The sequence below is a fragment of the Scylla paramamosain genome, chromosome 25 (assembly GCF_035594125.1).
Source record: "Scylla paramamosain isolate STU-SP2022 chromosome 25, ASM3559412v1, whole genome shotgun sequence".
Lineage (NCBI taxonomy): Eukaryota > Metazoa > Arthropoda > Malacostraca > Decapoda > Portunidae > Scylla > Scylla paramamosain.
The window spans coordinates 13,088,393-13,101,085 of NC_087175.1; the positions used below are offsets into that span (position 1 = coordinate 13,088,393).

At 41.5% G+C, this 12,693-nt stretch overlaps 1 protein-coding gene across 1 annotated transcript in view; it reads left to right on the forward strand.

Annotated features, from left to right (window-relative positions):
• Window positions 1-12,693, forward strand: part of LOC135113219 (acetylcholinesterase-like) — a 50,525-nt gene that overhangs the window by 1,884 nt on the left and 35,948 nt on the right. The gene's annotated exons all lie outside the window — the stretch shown is intronic.

A 12,693-nucleotide genomic window follows, 5' to 3' on the forward strand; every position in this document is an offset into this window, starting at 1 on the left:
AATAAGTCAATGACGTTATTAATAGGTGACATTAAGTTACAAGAAGTGACAAAGTAATATTTTTGTTAAAGCATCAGCCAGTAATAGGTAACAACAGTATGAACGAGATGGTCTTGTCAAAGAATTTTTCAGTAATATGTAATTACATTATATTATTAAAGTGATAGTCTTCTGTAAGTAACGACAGGTTGAGAGTGACAATTTCTTAAAATAATTACTGGGTGATATATATAGTTTTGTTGGAGGTATCAGCGAAAACATTATGTAAGTGCTGATGAATATCAGTGATTGTGTGTATATATATATATATATATATATATATATATATATATATATATATATATATATATATATATATATATATATATATATATATATATATATATATATATATATATATATATATATATATATATATATATATATATATATATATATATATATATATATATATATATATATATATATATATATATAAAGAAGGCACCACGAACAAAGTGTACCGGCCTTCCGCCTAGCCTTTTCCAACATCTCTACAGAGTTTTCAGACAGAAGACAGACAGAAGCTACAGGAAATTTTGGAAACAAAGTGTATCGGCCTTCCGCCTAGCCTTTTCCAGCATCTTTCTACAGAATGTTCAGAATTATGATGGAAGCTACAGTAAATTTTGGGTATGGGTTTTAAAGTTTGTGTGAGCGTGTGTTCGTGTGAGTTATTCGCCATAGTGGGCTTATCGACAGTCCATCTGGGGTTCCGAGAGTGCTCAGATAGAGGACTCGGAACTGTTTTGATGTTAGGATAACTTATCTTTTAAGGAAAAGATAATAATCATCAGTGTAAACAGCCGCTTCAGAAGAGCTTTTCACCTGCTTATCTGCTAAGTAAATTTGTAAGTCAGGATCTAGTTTACTCATGAAATTCTCAAGAACGACCAGTTCCGAAAGCCTCAAAAAGCCTCACCTACTCGCTCGCTACGTATCCACATATTAAAGTTATCCACCAGTGTTCGGGAAAATTCAGCGAAAGTTTCATGTGGCCCTTTTTTTTTTTTTTTTTTACAATTTCCGAACCTCTGCCTATAAGCCTCTGGTCTAGGTTCATAGGAACGCAGTACTGCTAGCTTCAAAGTATCATGATCTCTCGCGTCAACCATGGAGAGTGAATCATAAACCTTAAGGGCCTTCCCTTTGAGTACCCGTAGCACTAGACCAGACCAAATATTCTTAGACCAGTTCATACACAAAGCAGTTTTCTCAAATCTTTCGAAGAATTCTGTTACAGCACATTCATCAAAATGAGGGACATATTTGAATTTGTCAGAAGAATCCGAAGAACTAGAGGCTTGGACAACACCTTTGTCGATTTTGTAATACTCCAGTTTAATTCAGCAGACCTTTTCACTTGCTTATCTGCTGAGTAAATTTGTAAATCAGGATCTAGTTTATTCATGAAATTCTCAAGAATGACCAGTTCCGAAAACCCCGAAAAATCATCAATATATATATATATATATATATATATATATATATATATATATATATATATATATATATATATATATATATATATATATATATATATATATATATATATACCAGGAGGAGGCAGTAGACACCTGCCGAAACGATAATTACTCCCAGTGAGGTCTAAAGCACTGTTCAGGGGGTGCTGTGAACTTATCATTAAACCCAGCTGTGACCTCACTGAACGTTTCCCTTTGTGTCTCACAACACAAGGGGGTAGTCACAGCCTGCCCTCTAAAGACAACTCTCTTCCTCCACACAAAACTACAAGCACCTAATAACACACACACCCTTCACTCCAAAAATTTTAAAATCATGGCGACTCCTACACCAGCCTCGGAGTCCCCATCTGGGGAGGGGACCATAAATGTCCCCAGGTCGGACTGCCTTTCCGTCGACGACCCTAAGTGTCTTGACACCCCCCTCAACTTTTTCTTCATTAACTTCTGCAACATTCGCGGTCTAAGATCTAATTTTCAATCTGTAGAACACCACCTCTCCTCTTCTAAACCTCATCTTCTTTTCCTCACTGAAACTCAGGTGTCTGAGGCAACTGACAGTAGCCCCTTTTCTGTTCCCTCCTACTTTCTCTATCCTCATTTTCGATCCAAAGCTGGATGCTGCGTTTATGTGCGCAATGACTTAACCTGCTCTCGTGCCCACGCTCTTGAATCTTCCGAGTTTTCCACCATCTGGCTACGACTACAGAGTCATTCTCATACTAAATTTATCTGTGCTGTATACCTCTCTCCTAACTCCTCTGACTATAAGAAATTCTTTGACTACTTAACTTCCAAAGTGGAGCACATTCTGACCCTCTTCCCTTTTGCAGAGATCTCCATTCTTGGAGACTTCAATGTTCACCACCAGCTTTGGCTTTCCTCTCCCTTCACTGACCATCCTGGTGAACTAGCCTACAACTTTGCTATCCTCCATGACCTAGAGCAATTGGTGCAACACCCTACTCGTATTCCTGACCGTCTTGGAGATACGCCCAACATTCTTGACCTTTTCCTGACCTCTAATCCTTCTGCTTATGCTGTCATCCTTTCTTCTCCGTTGGGCTCCTCCGATCACAATCTCATATCTTTATCTTGTCCTATCACTCCAATCCCTCCTCAGGATCCTCCTAAGCGAAGGTGCCTCTGGCGTTTTGCCTCTGCTAGTTGGGGGGACCTGAGGAGGTATTTTGCTGATTTTCCTTGGAATGACTACTGCTTCCGTGTCAGAGACCCGTCTTTGTGTGCTGAGCGCATAACAGAGGTGATAGTGTCTGGCATGGAGGCGTACATTCCTCACTCTTTTTCTCGTCCTAAACCTTCTAAACCTTGGTTTAACACAGCTTGTTCTCGTGCTATACATGATAGAGAGGTGGCCCACAAAAGGTACTTAAGCCTTCCTTCACCAGAATCTCATGCACTTTATATTTCTGCCCGGAACCATGCCAAGTCTGTTCTCCAACTAGCCAAAAACTCCTTCATTAACAGAAAATGTCAAAACCTTTCAAGATCTAACTCCCCTCGTGATTTCTGGCATCTAGCCAAAAATATCTCCAATAACTTTGCTTCTTCTTCTTTCCCTCCTCTACTTCAACCAGATGGCACCACTGCTATCACATCTATTTCTAAAGCTGAACTCTTTGCTCAAACCTTTGCTAAAAACTCTACCTTGAACGATTCTGGGCTTGTTCCTCCCTCTCCTCCACCCTCTGACTACTTCATGCCTCGTATTAAAATTCTTCGTAATGATGTTTTCCATGCCCTCGCTGGCCTAAACCCTCAGAAGGCTTATGGACCTGATGGGGTCCCTCCTATTGTTCTCCGAAACTGTGCCTCCGTGCTTGCACCTTGCCTAGTCAAACTCTTTCAGCTCTGTCTGTCAACATCTACCTTTCCTTCTTGCTGGAAGTTTGCCTACATTCAACCTGTTCCTAAAAAGGGTGACCGCTCTAATCCCTCAAACTACCGTCCTATTGCTTTAATTTCCTGCTTATCTAAAGTTTTTGAATCTATCCTCAACAGGAAGATTCTTAAACATCTATCACTTCACAACCTTCTATCTGATCGCCAGTATGGGTTCCGTCAAGGCCGCTCGACTGGTGATCTTCTGGCTTTCCTTACTGAGTCTTGGTCATCCTCTTTTAGAGACTTTGGTGAAACTTTTGCTGTTGCCTTGGACATATCAAAAGCCTTTGATAGAGTCTGGCACAAAGCTTTGATTTCCAAACTACCCTCCTACGGTTTCTATCCTTCTCTCTGTAACTTCATCTCAAGTTTCCTTTCTGACCGTTCTATTGCTGCTGTGGTAGACGGTCACTGTTCTTCTCCTAAATCTATTAACAGTGGTGTTCCTCAGGGTTCTGTCCTGTCACCCACTCTCTTCTTATTATTCATTAATGATCTTCTAAAACAAACTTCTTGTCCTATCCACTCCTATGCTGACGATACCACCCTGCACTTTTCCACGTCTTTTCATAGACGTCCAACCCTTCAGGAGGTAAACATATCACGCAGGGAAGCCACAGAACGCCTGACTTCTGATCTTTCTAAAATTTCTGATTGGGGCAGAGCAAACTTGGTATTGTTCAATGCCTCAAAAACTCAATTCCTCCATCTATCAACTCGACACAATCTTCCAGACAACTATCCCCTCTTCTTCAATGACACTCAACTATCCCCCTCTTCTACACTGAACATCCTCGGTCTGTCCTTTACTTATAATCTGAACTGGAAACTTCACATCTCATCTCTAGCTAAAACAGCTTCCATGAAGTTAGGTGTTCTGAGACGTCTCCGCCAGTTTTTCTCACCCCCGCAGCTGCTAACTCTGTACAAGGGCCTTATCCGTCCATGTATGGAGTATGCTTCACATGTCTGGGGGGGTTCCACTCATACTGCTGTTCTAGACAGGGTGGAATCAAAAGCTTTTCGTCTCATCAACTCCTCTCCTCTAACTGACTGTCTTCAGCCTCTCTCTCACCGCCGCAATGTTGCATCTCTAGCTGTCTTCTACCGCTATTTTCATGCTAACTGCTCTTCTGATCTTGCTAACTGCATGCCTCCCCTCCTTCCGCGGCCTCGCTGCACAAGACTTTCTTCTTTCTCTCACTCCTATTCTGTCCACCTCTCTAACGCAAGAGTTAACCAGTATTCTCAATCATTCATCCCTTTCTCTGGTAAACTCTGGAACTCCTTGCCTGCTTCTGTATTTCCACCTTCCTATGACTTGAATTCCTTCAAGAGGGAGGTTTCAAGACACTTATCCACCAATTTTTGACCACTGCTTTGACCCTTTTAGGGACTGGCATTTCAGTGGGCATTTTTTTTATTAGATTTTTGTTGCCCTTGGCCAGTATCCTTCCTACATAAAAAAAAAAAAAAAAAAAAAAAAAAAAAATATATATATATATATATATATATATATATATATATATATATATATATATATATATATATATATATATATATATATATATATATATATATATATATATATATATATATATATATATATATATATATATATATATATGAATGTGTGTGTGTGTGTGTGTGTGTGTGTGTGTGGGTGTGTGTATGTGTGGGTGTGCGTGTGTGTGTGTGTGTGGGTGTGTGTGTGTGTGGGTGTGTGTGTGTGTGGGTCTGTGTGTGTGTGTGTGTGTGTGTGTGTGTGTGTGTGTGTGTGTGTGTGTGTGTGTAGGAGGGACACTAGGCAAATGCAACAAGAATTCAATAAAAAAAAATTCAAAAAAAGCCCACTGAGATGACAGTCCAATAAAAGGGTCCAAAGGGGTAGTCAAAAATTGAAGGATAAGTGTCTTGAAATCTCCCTGTTGAAGGAATTCAAGTCATAGGAAGGTGGAAATACAGAAGCAGGCAGGTAGTTCCAGATTTACCAGAGAAAGAGATGAATGATTGAGAATAATGGTTAACTCTTGCGTTAGAGAGGTGGACAGAATAGGGGGTGAGAGAAAGAAGAAAGTCTTGTGCAGTGAGGCAGCGGGAGGAGGGAAGACACGCAGTTAGCAGGATCGGAAGAGCAGTTAGCATGAAAATAGCGGTAGAAGATAACTAGAGATGCAACATTGTGGCGATGAGAAAGGCTGAAGACAGTCAGTTAGAGGAGAGGAGTTGATGAGACGAAAACTTTTAATTCCACCCTGTCTAGAAGAGCGGTAAGAGTGGAACCCCCAAAGAACATGTACAGATAAGGCCCTTGTACAGAGTTAGTAGCTGGGAGGGCGAAAAAAACTGGCGGAGACGTCTCAGAACGTCTAACTTCATAGAAGCTGTTTTAGCTAGAGATGAAATGTGAAGTTTCCAGTTCAGATTATAAGTAAAGAACAGACCGAGGATTTTCAGTGTAGAAGAGGGGGATAGTTTAGTGTCATGGAAGAAGTGGGGATAGTTGTCTGAAAGGTTGTGTCGAGTTGATAGATGGAAGAACTGAGTTTTTGAAGCATGGAATAATACCAAGTTTTCTCTGCCCCAATCAGAAATTTTAGGAAGATCAGAAGTCAGGCGTTCTGTGGCTTCCCTGCGTGAAATGTTTACTTCCTGAAGTGTTGGACGTCTATGAAAAGACGTGGAAAAGTGCAGGGTAGTATCATGAGCGTAAGAATGGATAGGAAATGAAGTTTGGTTTAGAAGTTCATTGATGAATAATAAGAAGAGAGTGGATGACAGGACAGAACCCTGATGAACACCACTATTAATAGATTTAGGAGAAGAATAGTGACCGTCTACCACAGCACCAATAGAACAGTCAGAAAGGAAACTTATGATGAAGTTACAGAGAGAAGGATAGAAACCGTAGGAGGGTAGTTTGGAAATCAAAGCTTTGTGCCAGAATCTATCAAAACCTGTTGATATATCCTAGGCAACATCATTGCGAAGAATTTTAATACCTAGCATGATGTAGTCAGAGGGTGGAGGAGAAGGAGGAAGAAGCCCAGAATCGTCCAAGGTAGAGTTTTAACAAAGGTTTGAGCGAAGAGTTCAGCTTTAGAGATAGATGTGATAGCAATGGTGCCATCTGGGTGAAATAAAGGAGGGAAAGAAGAAGAAGCAAAGTTATTGGAAATATTTTTGGCTAGATGCCAGAAGTCACGAGGGGAGTTAGATCTTGAAAGATTTTGACACTTTCTATCAATGAAGGAGTTTTGGCTAGTGGGAGAACAGACTTGGCATGGTTCCGGGCAGAAATATAAGGTGCATGAGATTCTGGTGTTGGAAGGCTCAAGTACTTTTTGTGGGCCACCTCTCTATCATGTATAGCACAAGAACAAGCTGTATTAAACCAAGGTTTGGAAGGGTTAGGTCAAGAAAAAGAGTGAGGAATGTACGCCTCCATACCAGACACCATCACCTCTGTTATGCGCTCGGCACACAAAGACGGGTCACTGACATGGAAGGAGTAGTCATTCCAAGGAAAAATCAGTAAAATACCTCCTCAGGTTCCTCCAACTAGCAGAGACAAAAACCCCAGAGGCATCTTGGCTTAGGGGGACCCTAAGGAGTGATTGGAGCGATAGGAAAAGATAAAGATATGAGATTGTGATCAGAGGAGTCCAACGGAGAAGAGAGGGTGACAGCATAAGCAGAAGGATTAGAGGTCAGGAAAAGGTCAAGAATGTTGGGCATATCTCCAAGACGGTCAGGAATACGAGGAGAGTGTTGCATCAATTGCTCTAGGTCGTGGAGGATAGCAAAGTTGAAGACTAGTTCACAAGGATGGTCAATGAAGGGAGAGGAAAGCCAAAGCTGGTAGTGAACATTGAAGTCTCCAAGAATGGAGATCTCTGCAAAAGGGAAGTGAGTCAGAATGTGCTCCATTTTGGGAGTTAAGTAGTCAAAGTATTTCTTATAGTCAGAGGAATTAGGTGAGAGGTATACACCACAGATTAATTTAGTTTGAGAGTGATACCTTAGTCGTAGCCAGGTGGTGGAAAACTCGGGAGATTCAAGAGCGCCGGCACAAGAGCAGGTTAAGTCGTTGCGCACATAATTGGATTGAAAATGAGGATAGAGAAAGTAGGAGGGAACAGAAAAAGGGCTACTGTCAGTTGCCTCAGACACCTGAGTTTCAGTGAGGAAAAGAAGATGAGGTTTAGAAGATGAGAGGTGGTTTTCTACAGATTGAAAATTAGATCTTAGACCGCGAATGTTGCAGAAGTTAATGAAGAAAAAGTTGAGCGGGGTGTGAAGACACTTATGATCGTTATCAGATGACCAGTCTGACCTGAGGATATTTGTGGTCCCCTCCCTAGATGGGGACTCCGAGGCCGGTGTAGAAGTCACCATGTGTGTGTGTGTGTGTGTGTGTGTGTGTGTGTGTGTGTGTGTGTGTGTGTGTGTGTGTGTGTGTGTGAACCAGGTAATAGGAGCGACTCACTACTCAGGTCAGGGTTCCTAGTGAACGGACGTGTTTAGTATGCAGTGACCTGACGCTAAAAAAGCTGGCTAGTGTAGACATGGCGCCTTGTGCTGCTGAGTCGTCTGGTTGTGTTAGTTCTCCTGTTCTCGAGGCCTTCGTTGCGAAGGTCTCAGAGGTAGAGGCTGAGTTCCATCGAAGGATCTGGGAGGTGCAAGCTGAGTTTCGTGAGAGGATCTCAGCCCTGCAGGCTGAGTTCTGTGAGAGGATCTCAGCACCTGTGGGAGGGTCGTGCACCACCGTCACCTTACCTAGTAAGGCGGAGGAGAAGCAATGGTCGGTTGGGTGCAGGGGAGCCAAGAGGGTGAAGGTCCTCAGGGCGCCTTGCGTGGAGACGAAGAATCCCTTCAGTGTGCTGGAGGAAGTGAAGGAGATAGAGGTGGACATGGCGGGAGGAGACAAGAAGGAGGGGACAGATGCAGTTACCCTGCCCCAAGGTAGAGTGCTTGTGTTTGGAGATAGTCAAGTTAGGCACTTAGTTAGTGCATTCTGTGCTAAGAATAGGAAGCGTAGGTCGAGGGTGTGTTTGCCGGGGGCCGGGATAGGGAAGGTAGCTGATAGGCTAGACACGTGCTTGGAAAAAGATGGGACCAAGCCCATTGTTTTTCTCAGTGCGGAAGGGAATGACCTTGGTAAGGTCAGGAGTGATGAGCTTATCGGGAGGTTTCGACAGGCTTTGGACAGGATTGGGGACAAGGGAGGGATCCCCGTGGTATGTGGTGTCTTGCCGAGGAGGGGAGTTGGTGTGGAGTGGCTGTCCAGGGCTATTACAGTGAATCGCAAGCTCGCGAATCATTGTAAGAGTAATGGATGGACGTTCATCGACAACTGGGACCTCTTCTATGGTAGAGACACCTTTTACGCCAGGGATGGAGTGCATTTATCACGCCAGGGTGTTCGTGTTTTCGCCGGAACACTCGAGCGGGAGGTAACTGCACTCCAGCGCTTTTTTCGTTAGTCGGGAGGGAAGAATGGGTTGTGAGGAGAAAACGGAGGACAAATTAGTTAAATTTAGAAAGGTAGCTAGCTCAGGGAAGGTGAGAAATAACTTAAGAGTTTACTACACAAACTGTAGAAGTATTTTGAATAAAATAGACTTGCTTAGAGGAATAGCGCGTGTAGAGAAATTTGATATCATTGCTTTAACTGAAACTTGCTTAGATATGTCAGGAAAAGTATTTAATCCATAGATTAAGATAGATGGTTATACACTGTTCTATAAAGATAGGGAAAACAGGAGAGGAGGAGGCGTCGCGTTATACGTTAGGGACACATTACAGTGTTGTATTAACAGTAGAATTAAAACAAATAACAAAGCAGAGTCGATATGGGTAGATATTAAGGAAGGATCACAGTCAGTAGTACTAGGGGTAGTTTACAGACCACCGACCAGTACAAAGGAAATTAACACCTCACTGTGGCAGGAAATAAATAGAGCAGGCAGGTACAGTCAGGTATGTGTGGGAGGATATTTTAATTTTAGGAATATCGACTGGGGTATGATGGTGCGTAACAAGGAAGCAGAGGAATTTCTTAAGATAATTCAGGATGATTTTTAAAACAGGTAGTCGTAGAACCCACATGGGAGAATAATATTCTAGATTTAATTCTTACTAACAGGGAGGAAGCAATCACGCAGGTAGAGGTTGGAGGACAGCTAGGTAACAGTGACCATAGGGAAATTAGGTATAATTTAAAATGGGAAGAAACTTTTAGAAACAAAAACACTAGTAAAATACCTGACTTTAGGAGAACAGATTTTGAGGAATTAAAAAGGTACCTCCAAGGAGTTGACTGGCAACGGATATAGGGTGAGGTTAGGTCCGGGACGAAGTTGAGAGAGATAAGGCAAGATGAGAGAGGTGAGGTGAGGTGTGAGGGTGTAGGGCAAGAGGAGAGAAGATGTCCGGAAGGGGCGAACATAGGGGAGATAGGTGTGAGTATGTTGGAATGTCAGGTCAAGCTGAAATGAGAGGAGTGAGGTCGAGGCGAGTAGATGAGGGAGTGGTGAGGATGGTAGGGGCCGAGATGAGGGGATTAGGTGAAGTAAATGTAGATGAAATGTATAAATATTTCGTAGATAAAGTTCATACAGATCAGTTAGCAAATATCCCGTATAGGACAATAAGATCACAGAAAAATTACCCTAAATGGATGACTGCTGGGTTAAAATATTATATGGGTCGTAAGAGATGTATATATATAAGAGATTAAGGGCAGGTGAAGAAGTTTTAAGGTCACAATATAATGAATTAGTTAGAACAGTCAGGAAGTTAACGAGGAAAGCAAAGGGCAATTATGAATTAAAGGAGGCAGGCTAATGTAGTACCCATCTTTAAGAAAGGAGATAAAACTTTAGCGTCTAACTATAGACCTGTCAACTTAACTTCAATTGTAGGTAAAATGTTAGAGTCAATAATAGCGAGGAACATTAGGGAACATTTAGACAAACATAACTTGGTAAATAAGTCACAGCATGGCTTCACGAAGGGGAAGCCTTGCCTGACAAACTTGTTAAGTTTTTACAGTAAAGTGTACGAGGCAGTGGATAATGGTGATAGTTATGATATCTTATATCTGGACTTTAAGAAAGCATTTGACAAGGTACCCCATCAAAGGCTCCTGAGAAAGGTTAGGGCACACGGGATAGATAGGAAGGGTTAGCCTGGATAGGGTCATGGCTTAGCGACAGGCGACAAAGTGTTGTAATAAACGGCTCGAAATCCGAGTGGGGTCATGTAGTTACTGGGGTGCCACAGGGGTCAGTATTAGGCCATTGTTATTTCTAATATATATCAATGACTTGGATAGTAGAATTAGTGGTGATGTTGGTAAATTTGCGGATGACTCAATGATAGGTAGATTAATTAGGTCAGAATCGGATGCCATCGCCTTGCAGGTAGATTTAGATAGGATGAATGAATGGACGGACAGATGGCAAATGCAATCTAATATCAATAAATGCAAAGTACTTAGCGTAGGTAGAGGAAACCCACACAATAGGTACACATTAAACAACCAAACTCTGGTAGGTACAGGGTACAAGAAAGATTTAGGAGTTATAATTAGCTCTGAATTCCGTCTAGGAAAACAATGCATAGAGGCCAGAAACAGGGCAAACAGGGTACTAGGATTCATTTTTAGGAGTGTTAAAAGTAAAAGGCCGGAAGTAATATTAAAGTTATACTTGGCGCTGGTCAGACCTCATCTAGACTACGCTGTGCAGTTCTGGTCCCCATATTACAGAAAAGATATAGGTCTATCAGAATCATTACAGAGGAGAAAGACTAAAATGATACAGGGGGTTGAGGAGTATTCCTTACGAGGCGAGATTAAAGCTGTTAAATTTACATTCTTTAGAGAGACGTAGGTTAAGAGGGGACCTGATAGAAGTCTTTAAGTGTTATAAGGGTTATAACAAGGGGGATGTAAGCAAAATTCTTAGGATCAGCAACCAGGGTAGAACAAGAAATAACGGGTTCAAGCTTGAAAAATTTAGGTTTAGGAATTAGATAGGAAAAAATTGGTTCTCAAATAGAGTGGTAGATGAGTGGAACGGACTCAGTAACCATGTTGTTAGTGCTATTACATTAGAGAGCTTTAAGAGAAGATTAGACGGGTTTATGGATGGGGATAATAGATGGAAATAGGTATAGGTATATTTCATACAAGGACTGCCACGTGTAAGCCTGGTCGCTTCTTGCAGCTTCCCTTATTTCTTATGTTCTTATGTTCTTATGTTCTTAAAGGACCTTCCCACAGTGGGTGAGTGTTGTAATTTTTAGAGGCGCTGTAGACCTGGTCATACAGAGCCTGCATGCATACGCCACGCCATGTCGCGCCGCCGTGATAGTTGCGGCGAGTGACATGTTTCTATAAACACTGTGCTTCCAATATGTGAAGATTTATCTGGATTCTGGTCACACTATCGTGTTCACGAGCATTTTTCCTACTTAATGTAATAATATATTTCTGCATTTAGTGATTAACTGCTGGAAATATGTTATAAACATTTTTTTGACATCTTCACAATTCAACCCGTCGTAATACTTTTTTTTTTTTTTTGTCAAGTTTTTTACAGTATATCTTTATTTTACAGACATTGCTGAGTTTAAGGGTGTCAACCAAAACTAGCTATCCCGTATATGAAGTGAGTTACAGCAAAAACTACGCGCATTTTGTGCTCTGTATCTCGATCTGTAATAATGAGTTGATAGTTGCGCGAGCTGCGAGGCAGAAACCTTTGCTCACATGGCGATAAATCGAAATATGCAAAATACGGCAAAACGGTGAGTCTGACGAAATAATATCATAAAATATGAAAGATTTGCCATCAAAAGTTTCGTTTAAGTGGGTGTTTTTGAGACAGAAATCGCAATTTTCATATGCGATAGGCACCAAAAGTGGCTCCTGGCCAAATCCTCATTGTACCCTCCAGGGACCAGGTGGAACGGTGGGTTGTAGAGATGTGCGGTAACAAAATTAGAACCCCCTTACTCCGTTCGGTGAACAATAGTTTGAAAATTAGTTTTAACTGTGATTTTTTACTAATTAAGATTAGCAGTAAGTTATAAGTGTGAAAGTGACACTGTGATATAAAATAATATGTTTTTTCACGCCAAGTGGTGCAGCTGTTCCGAGCGGAAGGATCAATAATATTTCTGCTTTGAGAAGTAGTCAACAGCATCCAAAATATGACTCATTTTACTGCATTAACATTTCCAGTAATAGATTATG